Source organism: Megascapheus bottae, chromosome 9, assembly GCF_031878675.1.
Source record: "Megascapheus bottae isolate mThoBot1 chromosome 9, mThoBot2.hap1, whole genome shotgun sequence".
NCBI classification, from domain to species: Eukaryota; Metazoa; Chordata; class Mammalia; order Rodentia; family Geomyidae; genus Megascapheus; species Megascapheus bottae.
In genome coordinates, this window is record NC_143517.1 from 18,653,741 (window position 1) to 18,669,377 (window position 15,637).

Below are 15,637 nucleotides of genomic sequence, written 5' to 3' on the forward strand. Positions count from 1 at the left end.
TGCAGCTGAGTCAGTCCAGATTTCGAGGTCTGGTTGGATTAACTACTCTAGTTCTCCAAGGGAAAAAAAAATAGAGGAAAAAAATTACTTTACAACAATTGGTACTATTAAAATTTTATAGTGCCCCAGAGAAACTTTTGCCTTATCCTTGCCACTTGTCATTGTTTAAAATTTTTGTGTTGATTATATATCTGGATTGAGGTGATCAGGAGAAGTGGTCTAATGAATTCACTATATTGAGAAACAGACACCTTATAATTGCTTCTGGGAAGAAACGGAGCTAAGGATCTCAGGACTCCAAATTGTTTCTCCTTTTCTTTTTTTTTTCTTCCCTCCTTCCTTTTAATCCTGTTACAGCAAAACCTACTATATAAAAATAATAGTTCTCTATTCCCGTGCCTCAAAAATTGTACCTGGAATAATTTTTAAATGTCTTAATGTAGTTTCACAGAAAAATTCCTGGAAGTAGAAATAATTAATGAAATCAGTGTTACAAAGAATGAAATGGTTCTTTTCTGTGACATTAGTGCAATAATTAAATATCTATCTATATTTTTAGGCTTTAATGCTTCAGGAAAGTATAAAATCTTTTCTCCTCCAAACAATCCTATTCCAGTTTTAAAAAAAAATCAAAAGGTGTAATATTAAAATTGTTGGTTTTGGACTAAGACAGGTACTGTCAGGGAGTTGATCATATTTAAAATTCCCATTTTCTCTTTAAGATTATGAAAATTCCTTAGATATCAGGTGGAATTTTTGAAATGGTGAGATTTGTAAGTAATGAATTTACTTCCAGATATCTTCTCAAAGTACTGTAACAAGTATAACCTTCCCCCCCCCCCCTGTAAATTCAGGCTAGCAAAGTAACTAGTTCTAGAAAATAGTTCAGAGAACCTAAAAAAATAAGAAGGCGGTATTCAAACAATCCAAAGTTGAAAACATTTCAAAGCAAAATTGTTAATGAGCTGTTGGAGCTTTATGGACACTATAAGTGCAATTAACTAGAAGCCAATAAAAATAATCAATGACAGGAACGAAGTGCTTTTACCGAGATGTCTAAGCCAGCAGAACTGTGATTTTTTTTTATTTTTTGAGCCACCTTTCTCTAGGGGAGCACGTGCTGTTTTACATAAGTAGAAACGAAAATGATTTGCATGGAAGTTCAGCCTGTGGCAAACGGCGGGGGAGGAGCTGGTACGTGAGAAGTTTCTGCTCTTAGCTCCGTGCCCCCCCTAACCCCCCACCCCCTCGCCTTCCCAGGAATGTTGAAGGCAGCCACCACCTAATCAAAGGAAGGTAGGAGTTTAGATTGCAAAATGTAGATGTCACATTTCAGTGCAAGCTACTCCTACATTTAACACTTTATCAACGTGACAGGACGAATCTTTTATCTCCTGCGACGGGTGGGAGAGGGTGGGGGGGCTGGATGGGGGGGGGACAATGGTGGAGGAGATTGCCCCTCAATAGATGAGGCTGTAAAAGATTTTCTAGGCATCCTACTGAGAACCACCCCCCCCCTCCATCCCAATCCTGGAGAAGCAGAAGGACTTGAGAAAAGTAACGCACAACTGGCCACCAGGACAATCCCTTCCCTTTACCTTCGCCATAGCCCCTCCTACTCCTCCCCTTTATATAGCAAGCCCTTTCTCTCTCGGAAAAAAAAAAAAAATCTCAGGTTACTTGACTGGGAGTTCTCAGACCTCCCTCTGCAGCCCAGCCCTCAGCCTCCAATCCGTAAGAGACACCCAGCCCCTTCCATTGGATTGGGCCGCCTTGTCTTGACACACCACTGTGCTGAGTGCTTGAGGACGTGTTTCAACAGATGGTTGGGGTTAGTGTGTGTCATCACATTCGAGTGGGGATTAAGAGAAGGCAGAGCTTGCCTCGCTGGAGCTGTGTGGTCTTCTCCAAGTGAGAGTTGCAGGCAACACCACTACTTTGCTTTGGGGAAGAAGAGGAGGAATTCATTCGCAGCAGCCAAGCAGAAAAAAGCAGGGTACCCCCCCATCACCACCACCCCAACACACACACCCCAGGTAAAGTGAAAGACGCCCGCTGCTCCACTCTTGCTTCTCGCGCGCTTGCTTTTCTCCCGTGCTTCTGAATGGAAGGCGAGCTCAGCCCGGCTCACCAAAGCCAGGGGTGGCCGCTATTGTACTGGCTGACAGATACCAGGGCGCCGAGCCCCGCGCTCCGCTGGCTTTGCAGAGCCAACACTTTCTCGTGCCTGGCTGCTGGAAGGTGTTGCTAAGAAAATGGATTTGGGGAGGGGGAGGTGAGTCGTGTTTCTGTCCTTTTCAGATCTGCACCCCCAGACTCAAAGCAGTAGCGGTAAATTGCTTGAAAGAAATAGCCAAGGCCAGGAAAGCATTGATGTCGCCTTTCAGAATTAGAATTCACTCGCAAACTGTTGCATTTTACTACTCAGTTGTTTTTCAACGGAGTCGTCTTCTTCTTCTTTTTTTTCCCCAAAGTCTATTCCTGAGTAACTGGCCGAGGTGAAAATGCTTTTGTGATCTGTCTGTGCAAGGTAGATTGCTTTGGATTTGTGATAGAGCAAAGTGGTTTTTGAAAAATTGACGTGGGGGGGAAACGACTTGACTGGGAACTTTGGTAAGTCCTGAGAAAGACCTATCCTCCCAGCCTGAAACAAAATGCTTGGAACTGGAAGAACCGCAGAAAAGGAGGAAGGAGCAGGCTCTTCACACAGCCCTCCTTGCAGCTGCAGGGGAGCAGATGGAGGTAATTCATTTGCAGATCCCTTTGTGAAAGTTTTACAAGTCATGGAAAACTAAAGTAGCGTATCTGTAATGGACCATTAAAGTCACTACATTTATAGGTTTTAAACAGGCGATTCGAAGTGTTAATTAAATGTTAAATACATGTTCAGCTTCAGTTATAAACAAACAAACAGAAAGGCTTTTAATTATACATTAGTTATTGGAAATTAATGGTCACTCACTGCCTGAGAAGCACAAAATGTGTTGTCATCTGCTGAGTAACCCACTCTGACCAAAGAACCCACCAGGATTTCACTGGATGGAAGAGAATAAGGAGGTTGATATGGTATTTTTTAATTATGGTGTAAAAAGGGCCCTTCAAACTGATGTCCTATCTTTATAAGAATCACCACATGAAGTTTTTCTCTTTCTCTTCTCTCTCTTTGTTGAAAACTTTTGAGCAATAGCAGTGAGACTCTGAGTTACTTCTTTGCCATGCTAACAGATTAGCTTGCTGTTTTTATGCCTGTGGGGTGAAAGACTCTTGTTTCTACTGGATTTGTTCATTAGGGAGAGAAGCCCACCAGGGTCCTCACCTAGGCAGGTGAGAGATTCCATGTGTAGAAACTAACCTCAGAATTGGTGGGGGAGCAATGGAGGGGACATACAATGAAGGGAGTAAGGGTGAACACATGCTGTCATTATATTCAATGGCTATTATATAAAAATTGAACTATGGAACCTGAAGGTAGGGATGGAAGGGGGAAGGTGAGGGAAGAATGATGGAAATGATAATATTGATGACAATGCATTGTGTTTATAACCTGACTCAGGGAATTGAAAACTCTTTGTACAACTAATTGAAATAGCTATTTAGTAGGCTGAATAACAGGGTTGATGGGATGCTTTTTGATATTACAGCTTGTGAAGTTAACATTTTTACATTGCATTTTATCTATGATTTGCAGCCAAACAGCTGATGATTTTTGTTAAATCTTTGTCACTATTATGGATAATTCTCTTTATTTAAAAAATAATGAAAACATTTTAGCATAGTGCTGTTATTCACAAGGTTCTCTGGTTATGATCAGGAAAAAAAAAAGTCCTTTAGTGAAAACATACCAGGCAATTATTCTGACAGAGTATTATTTGATTCCCAAATTATGCAATCAAAATAGGACTTAGTTTGTAAGCTGTCTTTTGGAATTCCAGTCATTCCATTTTGGCATTACAATGGAACTGGGGTTTAACAAATAAAGACAGAAAGGCAGTCTGATATCTTATGTCCTATGAGGAGCAGGACAGCTCAGGGCATGTATGGTGCTAACTGCCCTGGTCGCTTGCACTATTGCAAAAATATTTCAAGAGAAAGGATAGATCCTGCTCATAAGGTGCATTTGCTCCTAAAAGATGGCTGTGCACCATAACATCCTCAGAAAGCCAGGGGTTATTCGGAATTGGCATTTCCCCATCCCAGCCCCTGATGCTGTAGATTGGTCATAAATAGTACACAGTGGAAGTGTTGAGAAATAATCAGTTTGCATCTTGAAGATGTAAAGTTGTGATTTGTCCCCCTCAGCAATTATTATTATAATAATTGAGTGAACTTGCTCAAAAAAAAAAACTGTACCCACAAGGCAATCCTAGTTTCTTATGGATATCTATCTAAATTCACCACTCCAGATCGTAAATGTTCAGAGACTTATTTATGGTGACTTCTACATAGCTCAGTTTGACATTTGGTTTCATCCTAACGGCACTTGTGCTGGTTACACACATGAAGTTCCCATCAGTAGTCTAACAGCTGTAAAAGTATTTGAACACACCAGATCCCTCCCAGCGACATGAACAAAAACTTGGTTAATTTTAATGCTACGGTATTGCTCCATCCTTCTGTCTAGGTTTGTATTAAGGTGACTAAGCTTCGAGGTGAACTATAAGCTTGAGTCCTAAAAGCTACCAAAATTCATTTTTATGGTGGAGAATACTGTAAGCCATTAGTCCAGGTATTGGCAGAATGCACGGGAGGTTATAAATGTCATCAAGGGACTGAAAATGTTTTTCTACTCTGTTTCCTTCTAAGGAAATTGGTATGGAATCAGAAAGATGGTTGAGGCCATTGGCATTGCCATAGTGAGACACTTTTCCTCTCTTCCTAATAGCTTATCCATATAGGAATGGATAAGTATTCTGTTCTTGATTCTTTTAAGTCCATAGTCAGGATTCCTGATACTGAGCTATATATAGTGTGGCGATTTCCTCAACTATTGCCATGTGGATGAGGCCAACTAGTGGGTCAGGTCAGGCCAACTGGTTCTTCTTTACTGTGTGCAATAGTTTTGTGTGCAGAGCATGGAGTAAATTTAAGGGGATTAGAATGTTTAAATGCTGATGCTAAATAGATTATTATTTTTTAAAATCATTATTGACTTAGAGGATAAAAAGGCTCATGTATAAAGTGAAATCAGTGGTCATATGGTATACTCACTTGAGGTTAGGTCCATTAAAAAAATGGAAAGAAGTCATTGTATAGAAAAAGTTTTTGTGGAGGAGGGTGATAAAAAAATTGAAAGGAAGTTTGTCTTGAAATACGTTTCTTATTTTAAATAATCTCAATATGCCAGGGAAGAGGGGAAATATTCTGCTAGCATTTTCTCTCTATTTCTAATATTCCCTTCTCCCCTTTAGCCAATCTCGATTCAAATGCTGGAATATCTCTCTTTAAAATTTCTTCCAATTCAGGCCCTTAGCTACTGTGCCAATGCAATGATTCTAAATTTGGGTTATTCCCACAGTCTCCTAACTGGCCCTCTGCCTCCGCTCAAGCATTTAAAGCACATGTTCTACCACTAAACTCCATCTCTAGCCCCATTGCCTCTTCTGTTCACTGACAGACGAAATTTCCATCAAAGCCTTTCTCTTTTGAGAATTATCACATGGACCCTCACTCTCTAAAGGATGAGGTTGACTATTCCTCTGGTATCGGCCCCAACTTGCCCGCCGCCTTCCCACCCAAATCCTATAACCACAGAAGCCTACCAATTAAAATGATATGCTCCCCGTTCCTAATCTCTTCCTGATCACTTCAGTTTTACATCTTGTCTGTGAAATGAATTTTGCACCTTGTGCATGGTACCATGGGTGCTGGAGATTGAACCCAGGGACTTATGCAAAGGAGGCAAGTTCTCTGCCACTGAGCTGCACCCTGAGGCCACATGGCTCTTTATGATTTTAAGTTCATAAGTCAGTGCATCTTCATGTGTTTATTAATCATACACTTGGTTGATTGGTTGATGGGTTGGTTGTGGGGCTTGAACTCAAGGCTTGGATGCTGTTCAGAGCTTTTGTGCTCAAGGCTAGTGTTCTACAGTGTCATTTCTGCGAAGCCCCAGCTCACTTCGAACTGTGATCCTCAGATTTCGGCCTCCTGAGTAACTAGGATTACAGGTGTGAGTTAATTTCCATCTCTTCCCTCAGACTTCCCTGACCACTACATTCCAATGATATTTACTCTTCTTTGATTCTGGTCACTTGCTACCTAAGGATTGTACCTAGCACAATTGTGTTTTAATCCTTTGACAACTAAAGTATGGCAATAAGGATTGACCTAGTCCACTTCTGTATACCACAGAAGACACTAATAAATGTATATTGACTAACTCAGTGGCTTGCTCAAACATCCAAGGCTCTTTCTTCTTCCTACATATCCCATTTTTTAATTCAATAACTAACTTCTGTAGCTTTCTCTCCTTCTATGAAAGGAAAAGAATGAAAATGACACTCAGTTTACTTTATTTCCATATGTGCTACTGGGGATTGAATGTGCTGGGCAAATGCTCTACCACCCTACTTCCCTTTAAGTTATTTTATTGGCCTTAGGGTAAATACCACATGGACAGAATGTTAAATTGTTGCCCTCAAATAGGCTTGAATGTTATAAGAAAAAATGTCCATCTAGTTCAACATTTTATAACTATGATAGAAATTATGTCTACTAATTGTCCCATCATAAAAAATTCTAAATGTAACCTTGGACAAAAAGAATACAGTTTTGAGTTCAAAAAGACCTGTGACCTAGCAGAGATCACAGGCCATCAGCCTTGTGACCTTGGGGAACTGGATTATTCCTTCTGAGTTCTGGCTTCCTCCTCTGAAAGAGATACATGGATACCTGTCTTGGAAATGTTGAAAATACCCTGAGGACTTAGCCCAGTTCTTGTGCAGTACTGTATGTCCAGTCTATGGGAGACCGAAAAGGTTAATAGAAAGCCTGGGTGGTGGGCGGGGGTTGGGGGAGGGAAATGGGGACCAAGACATGAGAAAGGGTATCAATGTATGTGAAGTAATGCACCTTCTATCTGGTGAATATAAAGTAACCCTTCTATTAATTACAATAAAAAATATATGAAAAAAAAAAAAAAGCAAGCATGGGTGGCTCCTGTCTGTAGTCCCAGCTACTCTGAAAGCTGAGATCTGAGGAATGTGATTCAAAGCCATCCCAGGAAGGAAATTCCTGGAGATTCTTATCTCTAATTAACCACTAAAATACCTGAAGTGATGGTATGGGTTCAAAGCGGTAGAGTGCTAACCTTGAGTGAAAAAGGTCTGGAATAGCACCCAGTCCCTGAGTTTAAAATCCATAACCAACAAAAGCAAACAAATATTCAGGAATATGCTTTTCTCAATTATGCCATTAATTCACTCATTCTATGTGTGTGTGTGTATGTGTGTGTGTACGCACACACATGCATGAACTGGACTTGGGTCTTGAACTCAGGGCCTAGGTGTGAGTCACAACTCCACATCTGGCTTCTTGATAGTTAATTGAGATAAAAGTCTCCTTGATTTTCTTGCCTGGGATTTCCCGCTCTTGATTTTCCTACTCAGTATCCTGAGTAGCTAGGATTACAGGCGTGAGTCACTGACATCTGCTTCATTATATGCGTTTATGGTGTAAATTCCTTTAGTATTTACTTCCACCACCAAAGGGAGGGAAATTAGGAAGAGAAAAAGAGAGAGGGAGAAAATAGAAGGATATGCCTGGATATCCTTGAGCCACTTGAAATGACAGATCTGCAAAAGCAGCTGTGATAACTGATCTATGATGCAGGAACAGATTCGGCATTAAAGAGAATAAAGAACAGGCTGGCCCTCAGTACTATGGAGAAACAAAGACCCAAGACCCAAGCAGGAGACCCTAGCAGGGAGGAAGATTTACCAAGAGCTGTGTGTCCTGCTTTCTCTGGAGTACTGTATAGAAGAAGAAAATAATAATAATTAAAGACTATGGAGTGTCAGGTAAAACTTCCAGAAGTGATTGGCAAAGCAAGGTAACATTTAAGCAAGATAAAGGAATTTGGACCTTTCCTATCCTTCACCTCCAAAGCAAATTTAATAACAATAAAAAGAAAGAAAAGCAATCAGCTTGTGCTCTTGCCTATTTCTGAACTCTGAAGTCACCATCTAAAATTGAACTTTCTGTTGGTACCTTTTCCCCCAGAAGAACAGCTGACTGAGAATTTCTTGAGCATTGCCCTGAATGTCACTTAGAAAATATGTTCCGGGACAACAGATATTCAGCTCCAGTTTTCAAGATCTTGGGAAAGATGAAAAGACGTTTTCTCCAGCTCTGATCATCTGGTGTGCACCTGCCCTAAGTAAAGAAAAGGAAGAAACAGGGGCTGCCTATGATGGGGTATAGGCAGTGTTTTTTGGAGATTCCTTTCTCCCTAGTAAAGCAATCTGTAATATTTAAAGAGAAGTATTGTCACTTATGTTGTTTGACCTTACCCTTGGCTTTAATGGCCAAAGTAGTTCATGTTGCCCTCCAAATGTATGTTCCAAATCTTTGTTAACTAAAAACAGTGAACCTATCTTCTCTTTTTTCTTTTTGGCCCAAAACCAGAACTCAAATATGGTGCCTGATGCTTTCACTCATTGGCTGATGGCAGGCCTCCGACCACAACAATGAAGCTGTCTTCAAAATGAAAATGTTTGAGATAGGGTCTCACTCTGTAAGCCCAATCTATCCTTGAACTCATTATTCTGCTTCAGTCTCTTAGTGCTAAGATTATAGGTATACACCATCATACCAGTTTCATCATACTCTGATTTTCTTTCATATTTTCCTTTTCCTTTTAACACAACACTTAAGAATCTGTAGGAAACTATTTCTAAACTTTGAATCATGCCACCATTTAACTGTAGTGGGAGAGGTTGCTATTAAAGCATTATGTTGAATATATGAACGGACACACTGTTTTGGGATGAAAATTCTTAATTGTCAAATACACAGTCTTTCTAAATTGACCTAAAAGTGTCATTGCCCAAATTCTAAAACAGAGTTAGAAGTTGATAGGGGGAAAGTTAGGGAACTGGCAAGAGCCAGATGGGTTTTGTTCAATCCTAAAATTAATGTGGATACTAAATTCAAGAGTAAGCTTAGAGATTCCATTGTCATTGTAAGATGGGATTTGGCTTATCATATACATGTGTACTTTTTACACAGATAATAACTGAATTTTCTGTTCCTAAGAAATTGATTCTGGTGTCTATTTTTTTTCATCTCCTGACATGTTTTGCTTTTGTTTCTCTTTTGTTTTAACCTACTCTTTTCTGGTCCTTGCCCACAGTTGAGCTACAAAATACTTTTGAGATACTACTTCTGTTGCTACAATTTACTAAACTCGTTGGCTTTTTTTTTTTTTTTTTTTTTTTTTTTTTTGCCAGTCCTGGGCTTGAGCTCAGGGTCTGAGCACTGTCCTTGGACTTTCTCAAGGCTAGAGCTCTACCACTTGAGCCTCAGCACCACTTCCGACTTTTTTCTATGTATGTGGTACCGAGGAATCGAACCCGGGTCTTCATGCATGCTAGGCAAGCACTTTAACCACTAGGCCAAACTCCCGGCCCCGGCTTTTTTTTTTTTTTTTTTTTTTTTTTTTTTTTTACTTTATTCTGTGGTGTTATTTTTTTCTGTCTCCACATAGAACTCATACAAAAATTTAAAATTCATAGAGCACAAAGAAAACGGGAAAGAGGATTATTTAAAGAACTCAGGAAAATTCTATAAATAAAAAGGACCCTAATGCTATCCAATCTATATAACTTTCTATTTTTTGAATAATTAGAGTTCAGCCCCAAATAACAAAACTAGAAACATGAATTATAGAGTTATCTATTGCAATTTGTGATGCGATGTTACATCTTGGGCAATCCTGTTATATTCATTTCAAATAAAACTGAAGGTTAGACTATGAAAACATAGTAGGTATATGAGCATTGTAGGGGGGAGGTTTAACTGAATTCAGAGTATACTTACTGATAAGTTAATTGAGAAACATACATGTGTGGATAGTATCTTCAGACTTCTATCATTAATATGGCTGAACACCAATCACCTTTTTATAATATAATGCAGTTTCTAAATAGACTTTCTGACATGTAAAGCCTCCTCTTTAACCTTCACCTGCCAATAATCAATCATCTCCCAAATAGAATGTCCTTAAACCCAGATGTGCAGTGCACCCAGGAATCTTGAAAGTCAACTTTTATCTTTCATTCTTATAAGAAGAACACTACAAATCATGTGCTCCTTTTTGCTCTTGAGAGATTCATGCTGTTAAGAGAAAAGGAAAGTATTCTGGGGATAACAAATACATGTAATATTGTTTTTTTAATTTGGCACACCTAGAGATTTCACACGTTAACACATATGATAGCTGTATTATTAAAGGAAGCATAGAAGGTTATATTCAATTCAAAAGTGTATGTCTTTACTTGGTAGCAGTAGAGTTGCTAATGTAAGGAAAAGTCTTAGAATAATGCAAAATAGAATTAAATACAAAGGAAACAGGTCTAAGAAAACACATGGTACTTGAGAATTTCCTGTGTGTATTTTTATCCCAGTTGTGGAGAAGAATACAAAGTAATTTAAAATATCATTCTCATCCTCCAGGAATATCTAGGTTAGTGTAAGGAGAAGACATATACAAAATATTTTCCAACAGTAATGCAGAGAATTTGCAGGCTGAGTATCAAGTATTAGTACTAATTAAAGAAAAAGGATGTCAGCAGAGCCCTCTATTGGAAGAACTGAATCCTGAGCTCAACAGAATTTTGCTCAAGGTCTATATAAAGATCAATCAGAGAATGAGATTCATTTCCATTGCTTTTGAATTGTGAGGAGCTCCTTCTCTGCACACACTTTGTTCTAGAAAATGGACTAGTATTCGTCTCACATCATAGAGCATAATAAATGCACAAATAGCTGCTTTATTTTTCAAGATGGAGGGAAAAACTTAGCTGAGCATGATACATAGCTGACTATTCTTCTTCAGATACAAGTTTCCTTTAATCAGATGATGCGTGCGTACATAATTTGGACATACAAGGGACAAACTCAAAGAAGAAGGAGCAGAAAGGGAGGAGAGAGAAAAGGGATGACCTAGAAGAGAGAAAAGAGAAGAGAAGGTTTTAGGTTTTGTTCTTCCTTTGCCTCTCTGCACACTTCTTTATAATAGCATAAAGTAATGAAGGAAGACAAGATTCTAGCATGTTCTGACATATCAGGTACAGTGACAAGAGTTTACATTTAAACAAGTGCCCTAGGAAATTTAAGTAGTAGAGCTTTTAGAAACTAGAGACTGAAAGAGAAACCAGGCAATTAAAGGATGCCCCAAATCCCTGTACACAAAATAACTGTCTATTCCCATCAAACAAGCAACAGAGCTAAGAATGTTATGTACGCCTGCAATCCTAGCACTCTGCGGAAAGAAGATCATGAACAAGACCATTGCTCAAAACAAGAACAATAAGAACATCTGCTGGGCACCAGTGGCTCTGCCTGTAAACCTAGCTATTCAGGAGGTTAACATCTGAAGATCCAGATTTGAAGTCAGCCCAGACACTCAAGTCCATGAGACTCTTATCTCCAGTCAACCACCCAAAAGCCAGAAGTGAAGATATGACTCAGAAAAGCTCAGGGACAGCTCTCAAACTTGAAGTTCAAGTGCTAGAACCAGGACACACACACACACACACACACACACACACACACACACACATACACACATACACACACACCAGTAAATATGAAGCAGTAACAGAACTTGGTCACAAGGAGGCAAAGATAACACTGAAGTATCAGGCCCAGGATATGGGAAAGGTTGTTCCACTTAAGGAAAGGGAGGTTACTGAAAAGTGGAATCCCAAAGTGGTATTGGAAGTGCTTGTTTGTTTCAGAACACACTCTTTACAAAACACAAGCACTACTCAGGAGGCTGAGATCTGAGGATCTCAGTTCAGTGCCAGCCCAGACAGTAAAATCCATGAGACTCTTATCACCTATTAACCACTAGAAAACTGGAATTGGCGCTGTAGCTCCAGGGGTAAGGACAGTAGCCTTGAGTTGAAGAGCTCAGGACAGCGCCCAGGTCCAGAGTTCAAGCCCCACGACCAAGAGAAAACATACATACACACACACACACACACACACACACACACACACACACACACACACACACAGATACATGTATGCCATCATATAATTTAAAATCTCATATCTGACTTCTGCTAGACATTTAATAGAGTACACAAACAACTCTGTGTGTTTTAAGTAAGAAATATCCCTACTTAAATAAGAGGAATTGTCAGATTAAAAAAAAAGGTTGGCCAGTTAGCATTCTAACTTGGGGGAATAATGAAATTTTAAGTTAGAACAGCAAACTACTTCCACAAAACACCTGCAATTCTTTTTTTTCAACTAAAAGAAAAAAAGGTTTATGTAAGGGGACATAAAATTTAAAGACAGTCTGGAGGCAAGAAGAGATGAAATATTTAAGTTGCTTCTGCTCATAAAACATGAAGATTTTAATGTGGAAGAGAGTGATTGGATGTCTGAATGGCATATCTTACAAGTGATGCACAGGCTTCCTTTCCTATAAGAAAAAAACCCTCATTTTCTTGGAAGCGGTGACACTGATCAAAATGCGTCATACACATATATTGATGTGTTGAGTTGAACCCCCATTGTACAACACAATTTTAGAAACTTCTTTAAAAATGTTTTAAAGGTTGGGGAACATGACATGTGAAAGGGTATCAATGTGTGGGAATTAACGCACCAGTTATCTGGCAAATATCATGTAACCCTTCTATTAATTATAATAAAAAATATATTTAAAAAATGTTTTAAAGGAGCATGGTATCCTTAATATGTGGCTATTAAATCCAAAGAGTATAAGAGTGAGGACTCAATAACTGCATACCCAAAGCTATGGACATGGTAATGGAAATATAAACATAACTATATAGACATAAAAACCTATGACTCTATAAACATAATGTTTTATTTCATAAATTAATATGTTTCTATGACATACAAACCCTTAGCCTAATTGTGATTAAGTTCTAAATACTAAGTCCCAGGGATTGTAAATAGAGATTCCCTCCTTGAACACTTGTATGTTAAACTTGTCATTTAAAATATGATGTAAAAATCAACGTTAATAAATTCTTTAAAAAGTTTTAACTGATACATATAATTGTATGTAGTGATGTTCTACAGTATGTTAACACATTTAGAATATGTAATGATCAAATCAGTATAATTATCATACAGACTAATTGTTCTTAATTTTTTTTTTTTTTTTTTGCCAGTTCTGGGGCTTGAACTTAGGGCCTGGGCCCTGTGCTTGAGCTTTCTCAGGGCTACCATTCTACCTTTGAGCCACAGCACCATTTCTGACTTTTTCTGTGTTCGGCATTTTAATGAGTAATCCAGCCCAGGGCTTCATGTATGCTAGGCAAGCCCTCTACCACTCCATCACATTCACAGCCCTTGTTCTCAATTTTAAGATCTGACGGTCCATTCCCCCAATTTTCTTTTATCCTCTTTTCCTTTGCCTTTTTTTTTTTTTTTTTTTTGCCAGTCCTGGGCTTGAGCTCAGGGCCTGAGCACTGTCCTTGGACTTTCTCAAGGCTAGAGTTCTACCACTTGAGCCTCAGCACCACTTCTGGCTTTTTTCTAAGTATGTGGTACCAAGGAATTGAACCTGGGTCTTCATGCATGCTAGGCAAGCACTTTAACCACTAGGCCAAACTCCCGGCCCCCTGTAACAGTATTTATTTATTTTCCCAGTCCTGGGCTTGAGCTCAGGGCCTGAGCACTGTCCTTGGACTTTCTCAAGGCTAGAGCTCTACCACTTGAGCCTCAGCACCACTTCTGGATTTTTTTTTTTTTTTTGTCTATGTATGTGATACCGAGGAATAGAACCCGGGTCTTCGTGCATGCTAGGCAAGCACTCAACCACTAGGCCAAACTCCCAGCCCCTCCTTTGCCTTTAAAAAAAAAAAAAAACTCATCTGCTTCTGTGGAGCCATTTCCTCTTCCATGGAGAAGAGCCTTTTCTAAGTCACGTGTTTGATCTAACTCAACAGACAGGATTAGAGACAGAGATAGTTTTATTAAAAGGAAGAGATTGTGGTTGCTGTTTCTGAGTCTCATCATACGAGCTGCGAGCTGCCTGGTGACTAAAGAATACAGAACTTGAGTCCTTGCAGAGGAATTCTTTCACTGGAAATGTGCGGCAATAACACTGGCCTTAGAGACCCGACAACATTTTGGTTCCTCAAAAGGGACCCACTTGGGTTCCATTCAAGTTTTTAATGAAGGCTTTGGCCTGTTTTATTTTATCCAGTGGAGTGCTCTGAGCTATGTTCCTTGCTTCCTATGGGAGAAATGCCAGCCAAAGTTTCAGTATCTGTAAATGAGGGCCTAATTGACATGAGGCACTTTATATTTGATAGCCATTAATGGCTGAATTGTTGAGACATCTAGTGAAATGTACCAAGGGTGGGAGATTTAATACACAAGTATTTCAGTTGGATCAATAAGCATCAGCATGCACAGAAGTTGGGTTTAACGTCTCACCTTCATAATGGGTCATTTCCGTTCTGCACCAACTTAGCTCAATGGGCAGATGAGGTGAGGTGAAGTAAAGAGTTGACATTTTCCATCTTCTTATTTATTTTGCTAGTCTTGGGGCTTGAACTCAGGGCCTGTCCTTGAGCTTTCCTAAAGGCTAGCGCTCTATCACTGAAGCCACAGCACCACTTTCTGATTTTTCTTTGTATGTGATATGGAAAAATCGAACCTGGGTCTTCGTGCCTGCTAGGCAAGGACTCTACCACTAGGCCAAACTCCAGGCTCTTCCCATCTTCTTAAGATTTCAAGTTAGGATTCTACTCCTCCATGTTAAGCTTGTAGACCTATTAAATTTACAATGCACTTCTTTTTATTTTGTTTTATTGTTGGGGTAATGTATAGAGGGGTTACAGTTACATTTGTTAGGTAGTGGGTGCATTACTTCTCGAACATTGATACCCCTGACAATTCACTTCTTAAGTTGAGAAGTGTGATCCTTGAGGAGAAAAATATATAAGGAAGTGTGGGATAAAAAAGAATACCAATGTAATCAAACATGGTTGATTATAATCATTTTTGGATACAACAATAAGGACAGAAACAAAGAACAAAAACAATAAAAAGAAAAATTTCTTGCTTAACAATCTCATTGACCATTTTTTCTCCCCAATGTCTACTTATTATATACCATTCTGTTCTCCTACTCTAGCAGTCTCAGTAGTGCAGAATCGGAGGTATCCCTACAATGGGCTTTTGCCACCGGTGTAACCTTTTGGTAACTTGAACAATCTTTGGACTGCCTCCTTAGCTTCCATAAATCATATTTAACACTGGAAAAAATAATAATCCAAGTTTATAACTTATTTATTATTTCTTTGCTCCCTTTTCAGTGCTCAAAACAACTAAGTGTATTTCATTGAGCAAAATTTGCTAAATAATGGAAGTGGTGTTCACTAGAAGAAGACATGAGTGGTAGATTGGAAGAAAAGCATTG

The 15,637-nt window shown here is 39.2% G+C and overlaps 1 protein-coding gene across 5 annotated transcripts in view; it reads left to right on the plus strand.

The window, feature by feature from the left end:
- The first annotated feature begins 1,680 nt into the window (after positions 1-1,680).
- Positions 1,681-15,637, plus strand: part of Sulf1 (sulfatase 1) — a 173,397-nt gene continuing 159,440 nt past the window's right edge. For 4 of the 5 annotated variants that reach the window (XM_090338922.1, XM_090338925.1, XM_090338923.1 and 1 more), the window contains exon 1: positions 1,681-2,036. The gene's annotated coding sequence lies outside the window, so the exon portion shown is untranslated. Of the gene's footprint in view, positions 2,037-2,249; positions 2,276-15,637 lie in introns of those variants that run through there. The other variant, XM_090338924.1, reaches the window with a different exon arrangement.